The sequence below is a fragment of the Pan paniscus genome, chromosome 11, assembly GCF_029289425.2.
Source record: "Pan paniscus chromosome 11, NHGRI_mPanPan1-v2.0_pri, whole genome shotgun sequence".
Taxonomy (NCBI): domain Eukaryota; kingdom Metazoa; phylum Chordata; class Mammalia; order Primates; family Hominidae; genus Pan; species Pan paniscus.
Genome location: NC_073260.2, coordinates 86,636,385 through 86,652,281, shown reverse-complemented (window position 1 = coordinate 86,652,281; position 15,897 = coordinate 86,636,385). Strand labels below are relative to the sequence as shown.

Below are 15,897 nucleotides of genomic sequence, written 5' to 3'. Positions count from 1 at the left end.
GGAGAGCAGTGGTGAAATCACAGCTCACTTTGTAACCCCAAATGCCTGGGCTCATGGAATCCTCCTGCCTCAGCCACCCAAGGAGCTAGGACAACAGGGGTGTGCCACCATGCCTGGCTAATTTTTAAAACTTTTTATAGGAATGAGGTCTCACTATGTTGCCCAGGCTAGTCTTGAACTCCCAGGCTCAAGCAATTCTCCTGCCTTGGCCTCCCAAAGCACTGGGATTATAGGCATGAGGTACTGCATCTAGCTCTTAGTAACCTTCTTACTATCTATATGTATTCTATAACATCATGGTGTATATCTTCATTATACACAATAAACTTTATTTGAAAAGAAGAAAAAAAATCCAGAGGGGCCTTTTAAAACTGCAAATTAAGACAGATCTGCCTGCTCAAAGGCCACTGCATCTAACCCGAGGGTGGTTTTTCCTCCCTGGAATTTCAAAGGCAGCGGGTTGACTGGGAACCACCCAGAAACCCTGCCAAGGACCTTTTGCAAATTATATGAATGACCGTGGTTCCTGGTGGAAAAACTCCCAATAGTTCTTGGGAATCTAGGCCTCAGTTTCTTCATCTGTGAAATAGAGAATAGTTTACAACGTTCCCTGAAGTCCACTGAAAGCTAAGTAAAGAGCTCAGAACTGGGTGTTGGGGTCCTGGCTTCTGCCTTCTCAGGCTTTGGTTTCCCCATCTACATGATGAAGAGACAACCTTTGAAGCTCGGCACATAGGAGATGCTCATACCACATGGGAAGGAAGGATATTAAACAAAAGGACTCACCTTCATTACAGACACCATGGAGCCCCAGGGCTGGAAGTGGAGTGGAGGTTTTTAAAAAATAGAGTTTATTCAAGTGTGTCCTAGAATGTCCACCAGTACCCAGAGACTTACTTGTTAAGCCTGTGGCCCCCTGGATCTCTTTGCAAGCAAAATCTGTTGTAAACTCGCCCTCTAAGAGATTCTGATGCATGTTCAAGTTTGAGAACCATCATTCTAGTTCCATCTAATGATGGAAACTCCTCTGTAATATCCGCAATATTTACTGTCCAGCTTTGCTACTTACCACCATCACCAGAGAGCTCATTCCCCACCAAGACAACCCATTCCAAACAGACAGCTTTGCCCGTGGTTAAGTTCTTCCATGTCCTGAGCTGAAATGTGGCTAACTACAGCTTGCTGAGGTTAGCCCAGCTCCGAGCTCTAGCTCCTGCAGGCCAAGGCCACTGCTTCTGCCCTGTGAAGGTCCCTCAGAGACAGGAAGACCCGGGCTGCTCTTTTCCAGCTGTGCCCCTGGGGCAGAATTTCCTGTCCTTTCCCATCCTGGTCGCTTCTGCTGCCCGTTCCCCAGGCAGTCACCATCTCTCACACAGCGGGAGTCAGCAACTAAACAGGGTCCCGTGGGGTCTGTCCAGCTTGGCCATCAGCCCTTCTGGCTGGACACAACTCCATCATTAACACAGACACTCCTGAGCTTCGGTTGAACTCCTTTTTGGGGTCTGCGGACCTCCTGAGTCCCCCCCCTCTCCCAGCCCCTCCCAAGTCCCAAGAGACAGGGTCTTAGTGACATGCAAGTGTCATCAGGTATAGTAACACTCATCTCTTGAGCACCCCAAAAGGGGCATGGGGCCGAGAGCTTTTCTGTGGTGGGAAAGGATGGAGGTCTTGCTTTGTTGTCCAGGCTGGAGTGCAGTGGCACATTCACAGCTCACTGTAACCTCTAACTCCTGGGCTTAAGTGATCCTCCTGCCTCAGCCTCCTGAGTAGTTTAGGATTACAGGTGTGAGCCACCATGCCCAGCTAATTAATTTTTTTTTTTTTTGTAGAGACCTCGTCTCACTATGTTGCCCAGGCTGGTATTGAACTCCTAGGCTCAAGCGATCCTCCTGCCTTGGCCTCCCAAAGTGCTAGGATTACAGGAGTGAGTCACTGTGTACAGTTGGGTCCAAGAATTTTAAGAAGCAAAAGCCCACTGGCTTTGGCCACACTTGGAAGGTTTGGAAATGGAACGTTGAAAGGTCACTGTCAGCTCTTTGTGGTCATGGTTCTGGGGGGCAAATCCTCTCATGTTGGACACTCATTCTGGCAGCTTTTTGACAACCTCTTTCCACAGGGTGGAGAATTTTCTCAAAATTAAATCTCTGGCTCTTTGCTCCCTAATGAAATTGATTTCTGCCTTGACAGACAACAAAGCTTTCATTTTATTATTTGGCTTGGGTTTGACCACATTAATTATTGCTGTTTTTTTTTCACCCTGCACGTCTGCAAGTAATTGAGTTCCACAAAGTTACTTACTATAGGAACTGACTGCTTCCTGAAAACACAGATCCCACAGAAGTAAAACAGGCAACCCTAGCTTCTTCAGAGATGACATTTTGGTTAGGGTTGGAACAATTCAGAACAGGAAAATGTATTTTCCTAGCCTGAAAATCTGAACTCAACATGGAGTTATGCGAATATTTGGAGACTGTGAGTCTGAAATGTGGGTGTCCGGGTCACACCATCTCCTGCGTTTGCTGCCTCAGTCATCTTACCATTGATGTGTCAGAATCCTACACTGCCTCGAGTTTCTAATCACTGTTACTAGCATCATTCTTCCTGCCTCTGAGAACACTCTGCAGACGCCTGTTCAAGCTATACCAGGAGCTAAGAAAAGCCTGCCCGGCACTGTGCAAATGCATTTCTCCCTGTGAGGTTGTGTTCGGCCTCGGTGGGGCATACGCCTTTAGTGCCAGGAGGAAATGACGGGCACACGGCTTGCTCTCTGGCAGACTGGGAAGTGGTGGGGAGTTGTTGAAGGGATGGAGGGCTGGGATGTAGAGCACTGCTATGGCCACAGGTGAGCCCCTCATCTCTCTGAGCCCGTCTCCTTCAGCATAAAGTGAGTTGCTGTGGGGAGTCAGAGAGAGCTGACTAGGGCTTCAGAGTGTACAAAATCGTGGTCCTGGACCACGATTGCATTTATGCCTCACAACGATCCTGAGATGTAGGAACTATTACTCTCCCCATTGTACAGATGCAGAAATGGAGGCCACACAGCTAGTAAGACGCAGAATTGAGATCTGAACCAGGGAGGGATTCTGGCTCCAGGTGGTCTACCTTCTTAGCCACGATACTCTATGCTCTTTCTCTACTGAGCCAATTAAAGTACCCCCAAATAACTGAGGCACAGAGAAGTTACAAAGAAAATCTCAAGACAGAGCTGGAACCAGAAATGCGTTTCCTAACTCCATAGCCAATGAGCTTCCTGCTCTGCCTCATTAAAGAAAAAAAAATCTCTATTATAGGCCAGGCGACTTTAGGAGGCCAAGGCAGGCAGATCACCTGACGTCAGGAGTTCGAGACCAGCCTGACCAACATGGTGAAACCCCGTCTCTACTAAAAAAAAAAAAAAAAAAATACAACAATTAGCCGGGCGTGGTGGTGCACACCTGTAATCCCAGCTACTCTGGAGGCCAAGGCAGGAGAATTGCTTGAACTTGGGAGGCAGAGGTTGCAGTGAGCCGAGATAGCGCCATTGCACTCCAGCCTGGGCGACAGAGCGGGACTCTGTCTCAAAAAACAAAACAAAACCAAACAAAACACCATTATAAAAGAGATTCACTGTGGAAAATCCAGAAAACACAAATCCAAAATAAAAAGAAGATAAAAACCTGCCATTTCATCACCACAGACAGTGGTTAATCACAATTTGGCATAGTGCCTTCCTATATTTTTCCCACACACATGCGTACATGCATGTGATATACGGCTACCGACTGGGCTGACCTTTGCAATCTGATTTTATTACAATCATGGCTCATTTTGAATGTTGTGATTATTTTTCTCCCAAATATAATCTCCAAATGTTTCCTGAGTACCTATCATGTGCCAGGCCCTCTGGGGTGTTGAGACTGAAAGACACATTCCCAAAGAACGCTCAGCCAAGAAAGGTTCCTAGCAGATGACAAATCATTTCACACTACAACCCTGAGGGTCAAAATCAGATGTTAGATGGCAAATTTAGAAAGCAAGGTCCCAGGGTTTATGTACCTAGATTTTTTTCCTGGGGGGTTTCTAGTAAAAACTGGAAAATCTGCTAGACAAATTCTAGAAGAGCTGTAACATTTTATGCACCTCAACCTGGAAACAAAAACTGGATGACATTTTACAAAACAGAGAGAGGCTCTGTCACTTCCAAGGGAAAACTGAACAGCCAGCTACCCTAGCCAAGTTGGGACCTTAGGGAGGAAGGACACTGCATATGGCCTTTCCTCTAATCTCCAACTTAAATGTCCTTGTTGCTTAAATGTCCTGTTGCTTCCCCATAACTTCCCCGGTTTTCTCCTCTCAAACATCTTAACATCTGAAGTCCTCCTCAACTGGCCCCTCCTCCAGGAAGACTTCCAAGATGCCCCTAGTCAGACTTACTTTCTTTCTCCCTCGCTTTGTCTTCTGCCACACCTCTGTCCATCACAGTACTTCCCTACTGTCCTGTCTCCTTGTCTGGACTGTGAGCTCAGAGGCTGACATGTCTTTGTCTCCTCACCCAGCTGACAGCCCAGGGCACGATAAGAGCTCAGTGGTGAAAGCCATGCTGCTGACTTGTCTATAAGCTCCACCCTGAAAGCCTGTGCTTAAAATGTGGCAGGGTGATCTCCAAGCTGCCTGAGGCCATAAGCAGAGTGTGGATTTTCCAAAAGAAATGGCAAAAATAAAATAAAATTAAAATTAAAAAATGGTTTTAATTAAAGCATTTGGAATAAGCTGGCTTTGCCAAACCCAATTGTTTCTGATATTCCTCTTGGGTGAAATAATCTTTAAAAAGATAAGAAAAAAAAAAAAAAGCAAAGCATTATTAAAAGTGGCAGAAAACACTCGTGCTGGAAGGAGGATGGAGGCTGCTCACAGGGGAGCTTCCTAGAGAAGAGCAGGTGCAAGACATAGACCCGCGGATGGAACAGCCTCTGCTCCAACAGAGGGCAAAGGCGCCTGCGTGCAAGTGTGCCGCACACACAACAAAACCTCATTTTATAGCCCTAGCATTTGAACTGCGGGAGCGAAGACGAGGGCTATAAAATTTGACATCTGATTTTATAAATCTGCCTCAAGGACTGACAATGTCTGTGGAGAAAATGAGAGAAGAAAATACAGTGCTTACGGGGCTCCAAAGGGTGATAACCCTGGGGTGGGAGCTGGGACTTCTGGGGGCTCTACCAGCAGGCTTCCACAGGACCTCAGGAAGGTCCCTCTTCCCTTCCTGTGCCTCAGCTGACCCCACCAGGGTCTTGACCTGGATGATTCAACTCCCTTTGGGCTCTGACTCCCCAAAAGTCTGCCTTAACACTGGGATTTTACCACGTGAAGTTAGTTGCTTCAAGCCCCACCGAATGCCTCTAGGTAAGGGCCAATCATGTTTCCTGTGGGGCCTTTGTATCGCTTACCCAGCTATCAGTAAAATAAGCCCCTACAGCACAAAGGCTCTGCAAACCACCCTACCTGCATCTGTGCAGCCTCTCAGAGTTTACAAGAGCTTCCACTGCCATTGCAAATCTGGGCCTCAGGGCTCAGAGGCTGAGACGGGAAGTGACTCACTGGTGACCTCCTGGCTGGTAGGAATGGTGGGATTCAGGCTGTAATCCCCGGGCTCCTGATCACAGCCTTCCTCTCCATGCAGCCACCCTTTCACTGATAGCAGATGTGACGTCTGCAGCTGTCCTCGTGGCCTTCCCTGCAGCACCCTGTATGCCTTCTCCCAAGTCGCCAACCAACTCATTCCCAGATGGCTTTTGCAAAAATATTGTTAAATAATTCAAATTAACAAGATGTTAGAAATGTGATTGGAAAGAAATGTTTTTCTCATTTGGAGAGACCACCCAATGCCTCAGAAGGCAACTGTCCCGGGGCACGAGAGGTTTCCTGGAGACAGACGGGCAGTTGGAATGCTTCCCTGGTGGCGGAGCCGCACAGGCAGATTTATGTGGGCTGATATGAGACAATTAAAAACCGGCTGGAAATGTAATCGGGGCTGCTCAGATGCTGGAGAAGACCAAGGAGCTCCGGTAAAACAAAGGGCACTGCTCCATCCCTGGCTCAGACGGGAGACGCAGCAGTCCAGGGAGGGAACCCCAGCCTGTTGACGGGCACGTCTGGCACTGCCGGGTTGGGGGGTGGTGCACTGGGCCGTGAACTGGCAGAGTGAGGCAGAATGAGAGCAGGCACCTCTTGCCTCTGCGTTTTAGGCAGCATTGGGAAGGGGGAAGCTGAGCTGCAGGGAGTCTGTTTTCCTGGTCTTTTCCAGGTCTACGTTGCAGCCGGGAGAGCCACTATCCACCCAGCTGCTCCGAAATCTGGATGTGGTCCTTGACTCCTCACTCCTCCTCCCTCTCATCAATTCTACCTCCACACACCTCTCCTTTCTACTCCCACTGCCCTAGTCCTTCACTCCTGATCTATATCACACACCCAGGGCCAGATAGGGCTTCCTAAACTTCTCTCTCATCAGGTATGTAGGCCGCCTGCCACTGGCCCCTCTGAATTGGCCTTGGCCTCCTACTTTGCTACCAGATAGTCTCAGCATCATCAGCCTAGCACCTGAGTGCAAATGGAGAACTTCTAAGCTTAGCTGGAGCAAATGGCTGAGAAGGGTCAGGAAAGAACAGTGGTCCAGGAGCTGGGCAGGCTCAGCCTCTGCCCCTCCCTGACAACACGGCCTTAAGACAGGTTAAGCCCCTTTGAGCCTCTGTTTCCTCTTCTGTAAAGTAGGAGCAATGAGTTGCGCTTTCTTCACAGCTGCTTGAGGGCTGGACCCAGAGAAGAAACTAGACTCTTCTATTTGGGCCATGGATGCTGACACTGCTGGCTCAGAACCAGCCCCTCTGGTTTCAGGTCTCTGGGCTTTCTCCATGTCACCACTGCCTGGGGAAAGGTGTCTGAGAAATGCTGGACACAGGGCTCATGGTCACAGGTCCTGTCAGAAAATCCAGCTTTGGTCCAGAGAACTAGTTGGCCATTGGCTGGGCTTCTCAGTGCCTGCTAGGGAGGAATGGGGATGTTTCTATTCCGAGAGACCCCACAAGGTAGAAAGAGGCCTCGAGCTGTGTTGCAATCTCATCTCTTTACTCATTAACTGTGATGTAATGTGAACACCAGTTTATCTGTAAAAATGATGGCAATGGTTGCTACTCTTCTTGAACATACTATCACAGTGTGAAAGCTGGCTATTCCCAAATATCAGGCCCTGTGCTGGGCATGCTGACCCGTATCACCTCACTCACATGTTACAGTGGCCCAGAGCAGGTGGCGGGGCAGGATTTACACTTGCTGCGCTAGAGAGTAAACAGAGGGCTCAGAGAATAGGCAGAACTCAAACTAGGGTCTGTCTGAACCCTTCAGAAAGGAAGGGTGCAAATCATGGTGACTAGTTTGGGATCCCGTAACTTGTCAGAGGCAGAGCTAGGATTTGAACCCAGGTCTCCTGGGCATAGGCCCAGGGCTGTTCCTACACTCTCCACCCCCACTGCACCAGAATCACCAAAGCACCAGGCTCGGAGTCCAGAAGAGGTGCCAGTCTAATGTTGAGGGTGGGGTCCTTGGCAATGTTTTACCACCAGCAGGGCACATTTTCTCAGTAATTCTGAATAAAGGGAAATGTCATCTAATATTCCTCACAGTGTCCCCTCAATGGTGCACTCTCTTATCCTGCAAGGCATCTGCACATTCTAAAGTTCACTGTTCTCATTTAGTCCTCTGCAAAGAGTGTTTGAGGAGTCTCTGTTTTGCCTACAGCAGCGGCTTCTAATTGTGGCATTTCTTTTAAACCTTTTAGAAGGAGAAAACACGAAGCACGCTAATCGAGCAGAAAGTTCATTTTTCCTCCATCAGCCCTGAAAGGACATGAAATCCTCCATGCGATAAGAGCAAAGAGGCAGACCCCCTCTTCCCCCACCACCCCTGCTGCCCTGACTCAGGCTGGCTCAAATGCTGCTAGCAAACAGGGCCTGCTGGGAAAGCCAGAGGCAGGCAAGCTTCTTCCTCTTTCTGGGCCTCAGTATCTCCACTTGTTCAAGATATTGGACCAGAAAATTGAAAAAGTCTCTTTCTGTTCCCTAAACCCCAAGATTTCTGCTTAGGGTATTCCTGGAGCTGCTACCTTGACTGGCTGCCAACATGCTTCCCTATGAGATGAGGAGGCCAGACCACAAGTTCGGAAGATGGGCAGGAGAGCTGGAGGGGCAGCAGCATGGTGATGAAAAAGGATACCTGTTGAGTGGTCATCATCTCCAGCTCCTGATGAGCAACTAGGAGGTCAGAGAAGTTCACTCATTCATCCAAGGTCACACCAAAGCACAACGTACAGAGTGCAAGAGAGGTGAGAGGTTCAAGACAGGTTATCCAGGAAGAGGGGAGCCTGGATTGGACTCCAGTTCTGTGAGATTCTCTAGCATTCTTTCCAGCTGCAGCCAATAAAATCTAGAACCCATCATCGTAAAGGACAGTGGATGTGGGCACAGATGGAGACTTCCAGGTTGAACCCAGACAATTTGCAATGCACTGGGACACACCGAGCTCTTTCCCCAACAACCCGTGGCTCTCTGAGGTCCATAATAAAGACATTTGAGCTACCACTGATAGAGCACTCACTATATGCTGGGGCATATGCTAAGCACTTCACATATATTGTGTCTTCATTAATACACCTGTGAAACCCATTTTATAGATGAGAAAACCAAGGCTCAGAGATGTTCAGTCCCTTTGCCCAACACTACCCTGTTAGTATGTGGCGGAGCTGGGTTTCAAGAGCCTAAGCCAAGATCCAGAGCCATTGTCTTCACTGCTGTGCAGAGCTCCCTCTGTTGGGGGAGTCATGGGGCACATGGCCAGGAGCTCAGGGCCCCTGCAACCACTGCTGAGCAGTGTGGGGGTCCTGAGGCGAGCAGTACTGTACCTGAGCTGCACACACCTGCCTTCCCTGAAGTTTGCTCTTAAAAGGCTTCATCATCCCTGCAGGGGCCTGGCTGGGGAATACAGTGACCTACTAAGTCCACTGTCAGGTATTCAGGTATGCTGGGGCTGTGTGGGGAACTCAACAATGGCCAGGGAGGTCCCACTGTGGCCTTGCAGGGACCACCCTGGTGGCTCACACATGGGAGCAAGCAACCACCACGGAGCTAGGTGTCTGGAGTCTCAGATGTTAACCCAACAAGGGGATGCTTGGATGGCAGAAGGAAGTGGAGACTTGCTCCCTGCTGATAGATGAGGGGAGAGCAGCCTTTCCTCATATCCCCACTCCCACCGGCCCCTAAACCTTTATTATTTCTTTCTCCTAGCTGTCAGCAGCAACAAACTAAGATTAATCACTTGCCTGCCTGGACCCAGACATGCCTGCTGTTTGAAAACTCTCTCCTTTGCTATATTAATCAATGAAGGGACAGACAAAAGAAAAACAACCCTAACTGCCACGCACCCCCAGTGCCCCTCAGCTCTTCTTGGCCCTGTTACACCCACCCAACCTCCTTCGGAGCTACAGGAGGTATTTGCCGGCTGAAGACTGAGTACCCAGCAGTCAGCACAAACCCGGCTGCTCTAAGCCGGATACAAATAGATGTCATCAAGCAATCTGAAGGACAGGAGGCAAGTTCTTGATAATGTCGTGCTCCTCCTTCCCTCCTTGGAGGAGATGGGACCTTCCTGCCATCCTTGGACTGAGAGGAAAGTGATCTAGTCATAGAACCCTTAAACTGGAAGCAAGTTTACTAATCAGACCCCAGACCCTCATTTTATCGATGCAAGTGGAGAAGATACCTGCCAGATACCTGCCCAAGTCACCTAGTGCAGCAGGGATAGCCTGGACTCACCCAGGGCTCTGTCCACTCTGCTGCTTCCGTGGTGATTTCTGAAGGCTCTGGAAAAGCTGGGAGAAGCAGAGACTGGTATATACTGAGCACCATCTATGTGTAGGGCTTATCTGCCAAGCCTTACTTCTTGCTGAGGCAAGCATCCCATGATGCTCAGGAAGGTGCAGTACCTTGCCCAGCATCAGGTGCGGGGAAAGAGACGGAAGCAGGACTTGGATTCAGATATCTGACTGCAGAGCCTGTGTTGTCCCTCTCCATCTTGAAAAGGGCTGCCTCGGTCTCCTGGGATGCCTGCCCACGTGCTGTTCGCCTTCTGGACTCCTACATCAGGCCCCTCCCCAGCTCTCGGTCTGTGTCAGTTCACGTGGCATGTGTAGGGACATGGAGGGGAAGGGGGGGATCACTGGGGGGATGGGGAGGCAGAAGCTGGCATCCCTCCTCGCCAGTACTCATGGGCCCCCTAGTTCACTCATGGTTCTAGAATACAGCCCTGACAATAGCACTGCATCCTGCTTCAAACCTTGAGAACTCCCTGCTGCCTCACAGGTAAAGCCCCGACCCCTCCACCTGGTGATCAGGGCTACACCTCTCTTGGGCTCAGATGAATGTGTCATTTGTTGTTCTTAGGCAAGCTCCGCCCTGCCCTGTCTCTGGGCCCATTCTCTCTGCAGCCTGCCTTTTCTCCCCTGTGCATGGGTTTAAGACCTGCTCATCCTTCACATTCCCCTTCCTGATTCCTTCCCTCTTTCATAGCCTGGAAACTTTCATAGAAAGAGTACTTTCTACTTTGGGCAGCCCTGAACACATTCTCCGTGAGTTATAGGTGTAAGTGTCTTCCTTTCCTTGTGAGGCTGTGAGCTCCTGCAGGGCTACAGCTCATTCAGTAACTGACACTGGATGGGGCAGAGCTCATGGGCTGGGCTGGAGAGGCTGTGAACAACCAAGTGCCACAGCATGATGGAAACAGGCCAGACCCCAGAGGTGTCTCCTTAGGTCACGTTTGCAAGATGCCAGGCAATTTGCCTTCGGGGATTAGAAAGCCAAAGGTCCCTCCGTAAGGACTGTATGCAGCCATTACCCCCACTGGCTTTGGGACTCTCACCACCTCAACCAAGCAGGGGCTGGGTCCTTGTCAAAGCTGCTGACTGCAGAGGCCTCAGAGGTGCCACTCGGTGCCCCTTCCCATGGGTCACACAGGATCCCTGCTCCATGAGGGCAGAGCCTGCCCAGCAGAACTGGAGGCCACAGCACTCACCCCGCCTCCCTGCTGTCTGCCCCCAGCTAGAAGTCCCCCAGTCTTTGAAGTCCTTCCCTCATCTTGTCCACATTCCTTTGCAAAAACTCACCAAACCAGAACTTGCGAAGACTCATTCGCAGGCCAAAGTGCCTGAAGAGCCTTTTAATGAGATTTTTTTCAAGGCTTTTCATCCCTTTCCTCCACTGCCAGCCTTTCCAGAGACAGGAAACTGTGTTAAGAGTTTGACATTTTCTTGCCAATTTCTCAGCTCAACCCTTTGCTCCCTGAGGCTGGAGTGAGAGTATCCAGGGGCCAGTGGTGGGTGCCAGGTCAATGAGTTGGCGGGCAGCCAAGGGAGAGAGTTCTGCAGGCAGGAGGGGATGAGGAAAGTGTTCAAGGGCAATCAGGCAGAATCGCCGAAGACGATTCACAGGTAGGGGCCCCTGCCATGGAGGGGGCTCTGAGATGTCATGAGGTGTGTAGGCGCCACTGTGGGTCACTGCAAGTGCAGAAAGTTGGGGGGTGGGATGCAGACAGGTGGCAGCTTGGGCTGATCCAGGGACCTGTCTGGTCACCACAGTGGGAAGCTGTCACCATCTCTGTGGTCAGTGGTCAGCTGCCAGCTGGGCAGCCTTACACCAACCCTAAATCCCTTCTGGGTGTCAGTTTCCCCACCCCCATGAAGCAAAGGGACTAGAGTAAATGGGTCTCAAACACTTCTAGGTTTGACGTCAGAAGACCTTTCAACTGAGTGTAAGGAATGCCGGGGAGGAGATGGGAGGACACGGCTGGGAGTCCCATGGCCTCCACTCCAGTCTTGGCTCTGCTGTGGACCCTGGCAGGCATTCGGCTTCCCCCAGCCTAAGATGGGGAAGAAAATGCCTCGCAGGACCTTGGTGAGTGCAACCTGCACGTCAGTGGCCCCATCACTGAGAACTGCATCTCAACTCTTCTGGGAGCCCCCGAGACCCGCCAAGGCTCTCCTGCACCTCCATGGCTCTGCCTGGGCTGTCCCCTCTACCTGAGCTGCCCTGCTAGCCGTCCCTGTCTGGGGAATACCTGCCTTCTCTTGAAGGTTCAGGTGCAGCCTTCTCCCTGCAGCTTCTCCTGACTCTCTGTGGCAGGGACTGCCCACCCGCATGCCAGCTCTGGGCTCCCAAGACCCCCTGTGCAGACCTGTGTACAACAAGACACAGGCTGGCCTGGCCAGGCTGAGCCCCTGGAGGCTGGGCCTGACTGTTCTCACCTCTGGACTCTCTCTGATGCCCAGCCCAGTGGCTGGTACGGAGGGCTCTGAAAAATATCTGCTGAGGGAAGGGTGCACGGGGTGTCCTCTGAGGCTGAACTCCCCCAGATCCTTTCTTCATCCTAGAACACCCTCAGGGCAGGACAAACTGACATGAAAATGGCCAGAGGCGGATAACCAGCATAGCTGGAATTCCAATGTCAATTTGCACCAAGCTCCTGACAGTGTCAAGAATGCCATTCCCTACCCATCCCTGCCAGGCAAGCCTTGAGTATCTGAGAGATCAGGCCCCTCACTTGGTGGCTGGCAAAGATGGTGCTTGCTCCAGGCAGCCAGGATATGCAGTACCAGGACGGTTCCCCTTGCGGTTGAGGTGATTCATTCCAGGGTGTTGCTCCCCAACCAGCAGCTGGACTGGCCATCGGGAGCTGGGGCTCCTCTGGGAAGCAAGTTCATCTCCCCTGAGTGGGTTGCCTGGCTTAGCCATAGGATGCCCAGCCCAGCCCACCTCCCCAATTCTGGCATTCTTCAGGGGAAAGCTGGGCAGGTGAGAACAACCCCGGCCTTTGGAGGTGGTGATCTAATGCCTCTAGATCTGCATGCAAAACTAGACCTCACCTCCAGCTCCTTTGGGCTCAGATGGGTCACCCAAATGACAGTTCCTGATAATGAGGTCCATGGGATGGGTGCAGGAAGGCAAACACAGAGTTGATGGTAGAGGCTGCTGGGCTGCCTTCCCAGTCTCCCTCGACGTCCTCCCCTCACCTGGGAGGTGCAGGTGGTCCAGCCCACAGATGGGGACATGGGGAGAGTTAGAGAACCCCTGATGTCGTTGGTGGAGGTGGCCTTAGAGCCCATCAAAGCCCAACTCCCCACTGGACAGATGTAGGGGAAGAAACTTGATCACACAGGGAGCAGCGAGTGGCAGGACAGGACTCCTATCCAGAATTCTGGACAATGGGTCCTTCCTGTGGCTCTTAAAAATGGACTTCAATCAAACTGCAGGGCTGACCCCAGGAAACAGGGGCAGGGTTATGGGAATCACACTAGATAACACTGACACAGCACTGTCTGGGCTGGGAACACTGTCTGTCAGCAGCTCATTGCCATATGCAGTGCACAGATGAGGACACTGAGGCCCCTATCGCGTGACTGGCCAAGGCCACAAGGCCAGTGAGTGCAGGAGGCCAGGCACGAGGCCCGTCCTCTACCTTCCCCACCAAACACAGCTGGGCCCTTGGGACTGCATGCCTACGCTGTGAGGGCAGAATCAACGTGTCGTCAAGGGTGGTCCTACCCTCTAGGGAATGGCACACCCCAGTGAGGAGGGGAAATGACGCTTCTGGCCCTCTGAGCCCCACTGTGAGCTGACATCTGGGCCTGCTTTTATAACTGAGGGTACACTGCACGGGGGACTGAGAAATGTATTCTGCAGGAGACAGCTGGTGCTATTACTTCTGCCACCGGGTCTAGGTTCCTTGTGTGCTCCCTGGTTGGGACCTCAGCCCTGGCACATCCTGGATACTCAATAGGCTGCTGTTCCCTCGAAGGCAGGACTGCACTGGAGTCACCACAGGGCCCCAGTGCCAGCCAGGCAGGACCTTAGTTCAAGGGCTCAGCACTTCCCCACCTCTGCCTGGAAGAACAGGAAGCTGGAGCAGCTGATGGGGCTCTGGTCCTCTAGGATGAACGGCCCAGCTTGGCATGGAGTGCTCTGTCCTGTCCTCCCTGATCCTTTCGTGAAGGCCCCTCCAGGCCAGGCCCCCAGCCACGGGGATTCCAGGAGGAATGAGGTTCACTGAGGAACTCAGAGACAGATGGGGAGGGAGACAGAGTGATAACCCCCAATGACCAGCGCCCCAGAGGGTCCCTGGAGCACTGAGGAAGCCCAGTATGCAGGGAAGGCTGGTGACACTTGAGTCCTGTCGCTGATGCCACCTGCTTCCTTTACCTCTCACAGCCCAGAAGAGCACCATTCACCTTGATGGCCCCATCAGCATGCCTGGTGGTGTGCACGCCCCCCTGCTGCTGTCCTCTCCTCAGTCCAATTCCACTCCTCTGGCTTTGGCCACCTTCTGCCCGGCCCCAGTTGCAGTTTAGCATATTGAACTTTCCTCGGCTGCCATAACTGACCCGATTCTTTCAGCCATCAGGTCTGATGGCAGACAACGAATTATGCAGGCACCAGCAGCCTAGAGAAGAGCAAGGTACCTATTTCTTGTTTGTCTTGAGTGCCCTACCCGCTAGGCTAGAAGTTTCCTCTGCATCCTCTCTGGTTTAGGCGGTGGTCCAGCCTTTGGTCTTATTCCCCTAGTGATGACAGGCTCACTACCTTGAGGCAGCTTGGGTAGCTCTAATTCTTGATCTGCTCTGGCTATTAGGAAACTTTTCCTCTTGCAGAGCTGGAATCTGTCTATGCATCGTCTGCCCACAAGTCCCCTGTCTGTACATCGGCTCCCTCTGCCCTGACAGTCCTTGAGAGATGCATGGTCCCCACCCCGTGTCCACATGCTCTCTCTTCTCTAGGTGGACTCCCACAGCCTGTGTGCCTTGCCCTACCTGCCTCTGCCCATGCCTGCCGCCCTCCTGCCTCTGCAGTTTGTCACTGTCCCTCTCAGGGCAAAGCCCAGAAGTTGTGGGGGGAGGGGTCAGTCGTGAGCAGAGAACACAGGCCAGTTTCACCTTCCTTGGTTTTACTGAAGCCTCTGTCTACAGGGCCGGCATGTGTGTGAGCTCTCCTGACAACCGTGTCCCTGCAGGCCGGCTCTCCCTCCCATGGCCTCTAACAGCGGTAAGTGGGACAGAGAGGATGCCAGGCAGAGGGATTCACTGCTTCTGGGGGATCTGTGCTGGCTGAAGAGCCTGGGTTTACACCCCAATTATGTCACCAGCTCTCTATATGTCCTTGGCAAATCCCTCCTTTATTCTGGACCTCAGTTTTTCTGTAAAATGGGTTTAGGCATTCTTTTGGGTCCCGTCCAGCAATACCACCCAACTAAAACATGCTTTTCTTATTTCTGGGCCTGCCCATCCTGACAGAAATGCCTCACAGGTCAGAAAGACCTGAGAGTTTCCAAAGCTGCGATAGGCAGTAACACCACCTCTTCCCAGTGCTCTTCCTAGACTTTGTGCAACACCCAAACTCAGGCCCACACAAACCGCAAGCCAGAGCTAGGTCATGCTCACAGTGGCAGAGAGTCACGGGCTGGTCACAAGTCCTGGCCCAGCCACTTGGGTCAGCCACACCCCCCTCCGTGAACCTGTTTACTCATCTGCAAATTGGCGACGATATGTTCCTCAAAAAAATCAAAGGACCGTCGTCGTGGGCTTTGAGAGTGGGATGAGGCATGCTAGGAACTTCGTACCACCCCGGCTCACAGCAGATGTGAAAGCTTTCTTGGATAGTTAATATAAAATCCTAGAAAAAGGCCCCTCATCTTCTGGAAGGGCAACAACAGCGAACATAAAAACTCCTCTGTATCCCAGGAGAATAGGATCAAATTGAAAAACCCAGGCCTAAAATAACGTGTGCTGGCAAATTTCCCAGGGGACACTGGCGGGTCTTTCTGCCACAG

At 51.6% G+C, this 15,897-nt stretch overlaps 1 protein-coding gene and 1 non-coding gene across 10 annotated transcripts in view; both read right to left on the bottom strand.

The window, feature by feature from the left end:
• Positions 1-15,897, bottom strand: part of SHB (SH2 domain containing adaptor protein B) — a 214,599-nt gene that overhangs the window by 77,881 nt on the left and 120,821 nt on the right. The window lies entirely within an intron of this gene.
• On the bottom strand, positions 4,051-4,112 carry LOC112440885 (U7 small nuclear RNA). Its single transcript, XR_003028878.1, has one exon. It is a non-coding gene; the product is annotated as a U7 small nuclear RNA (small nuclear RNA).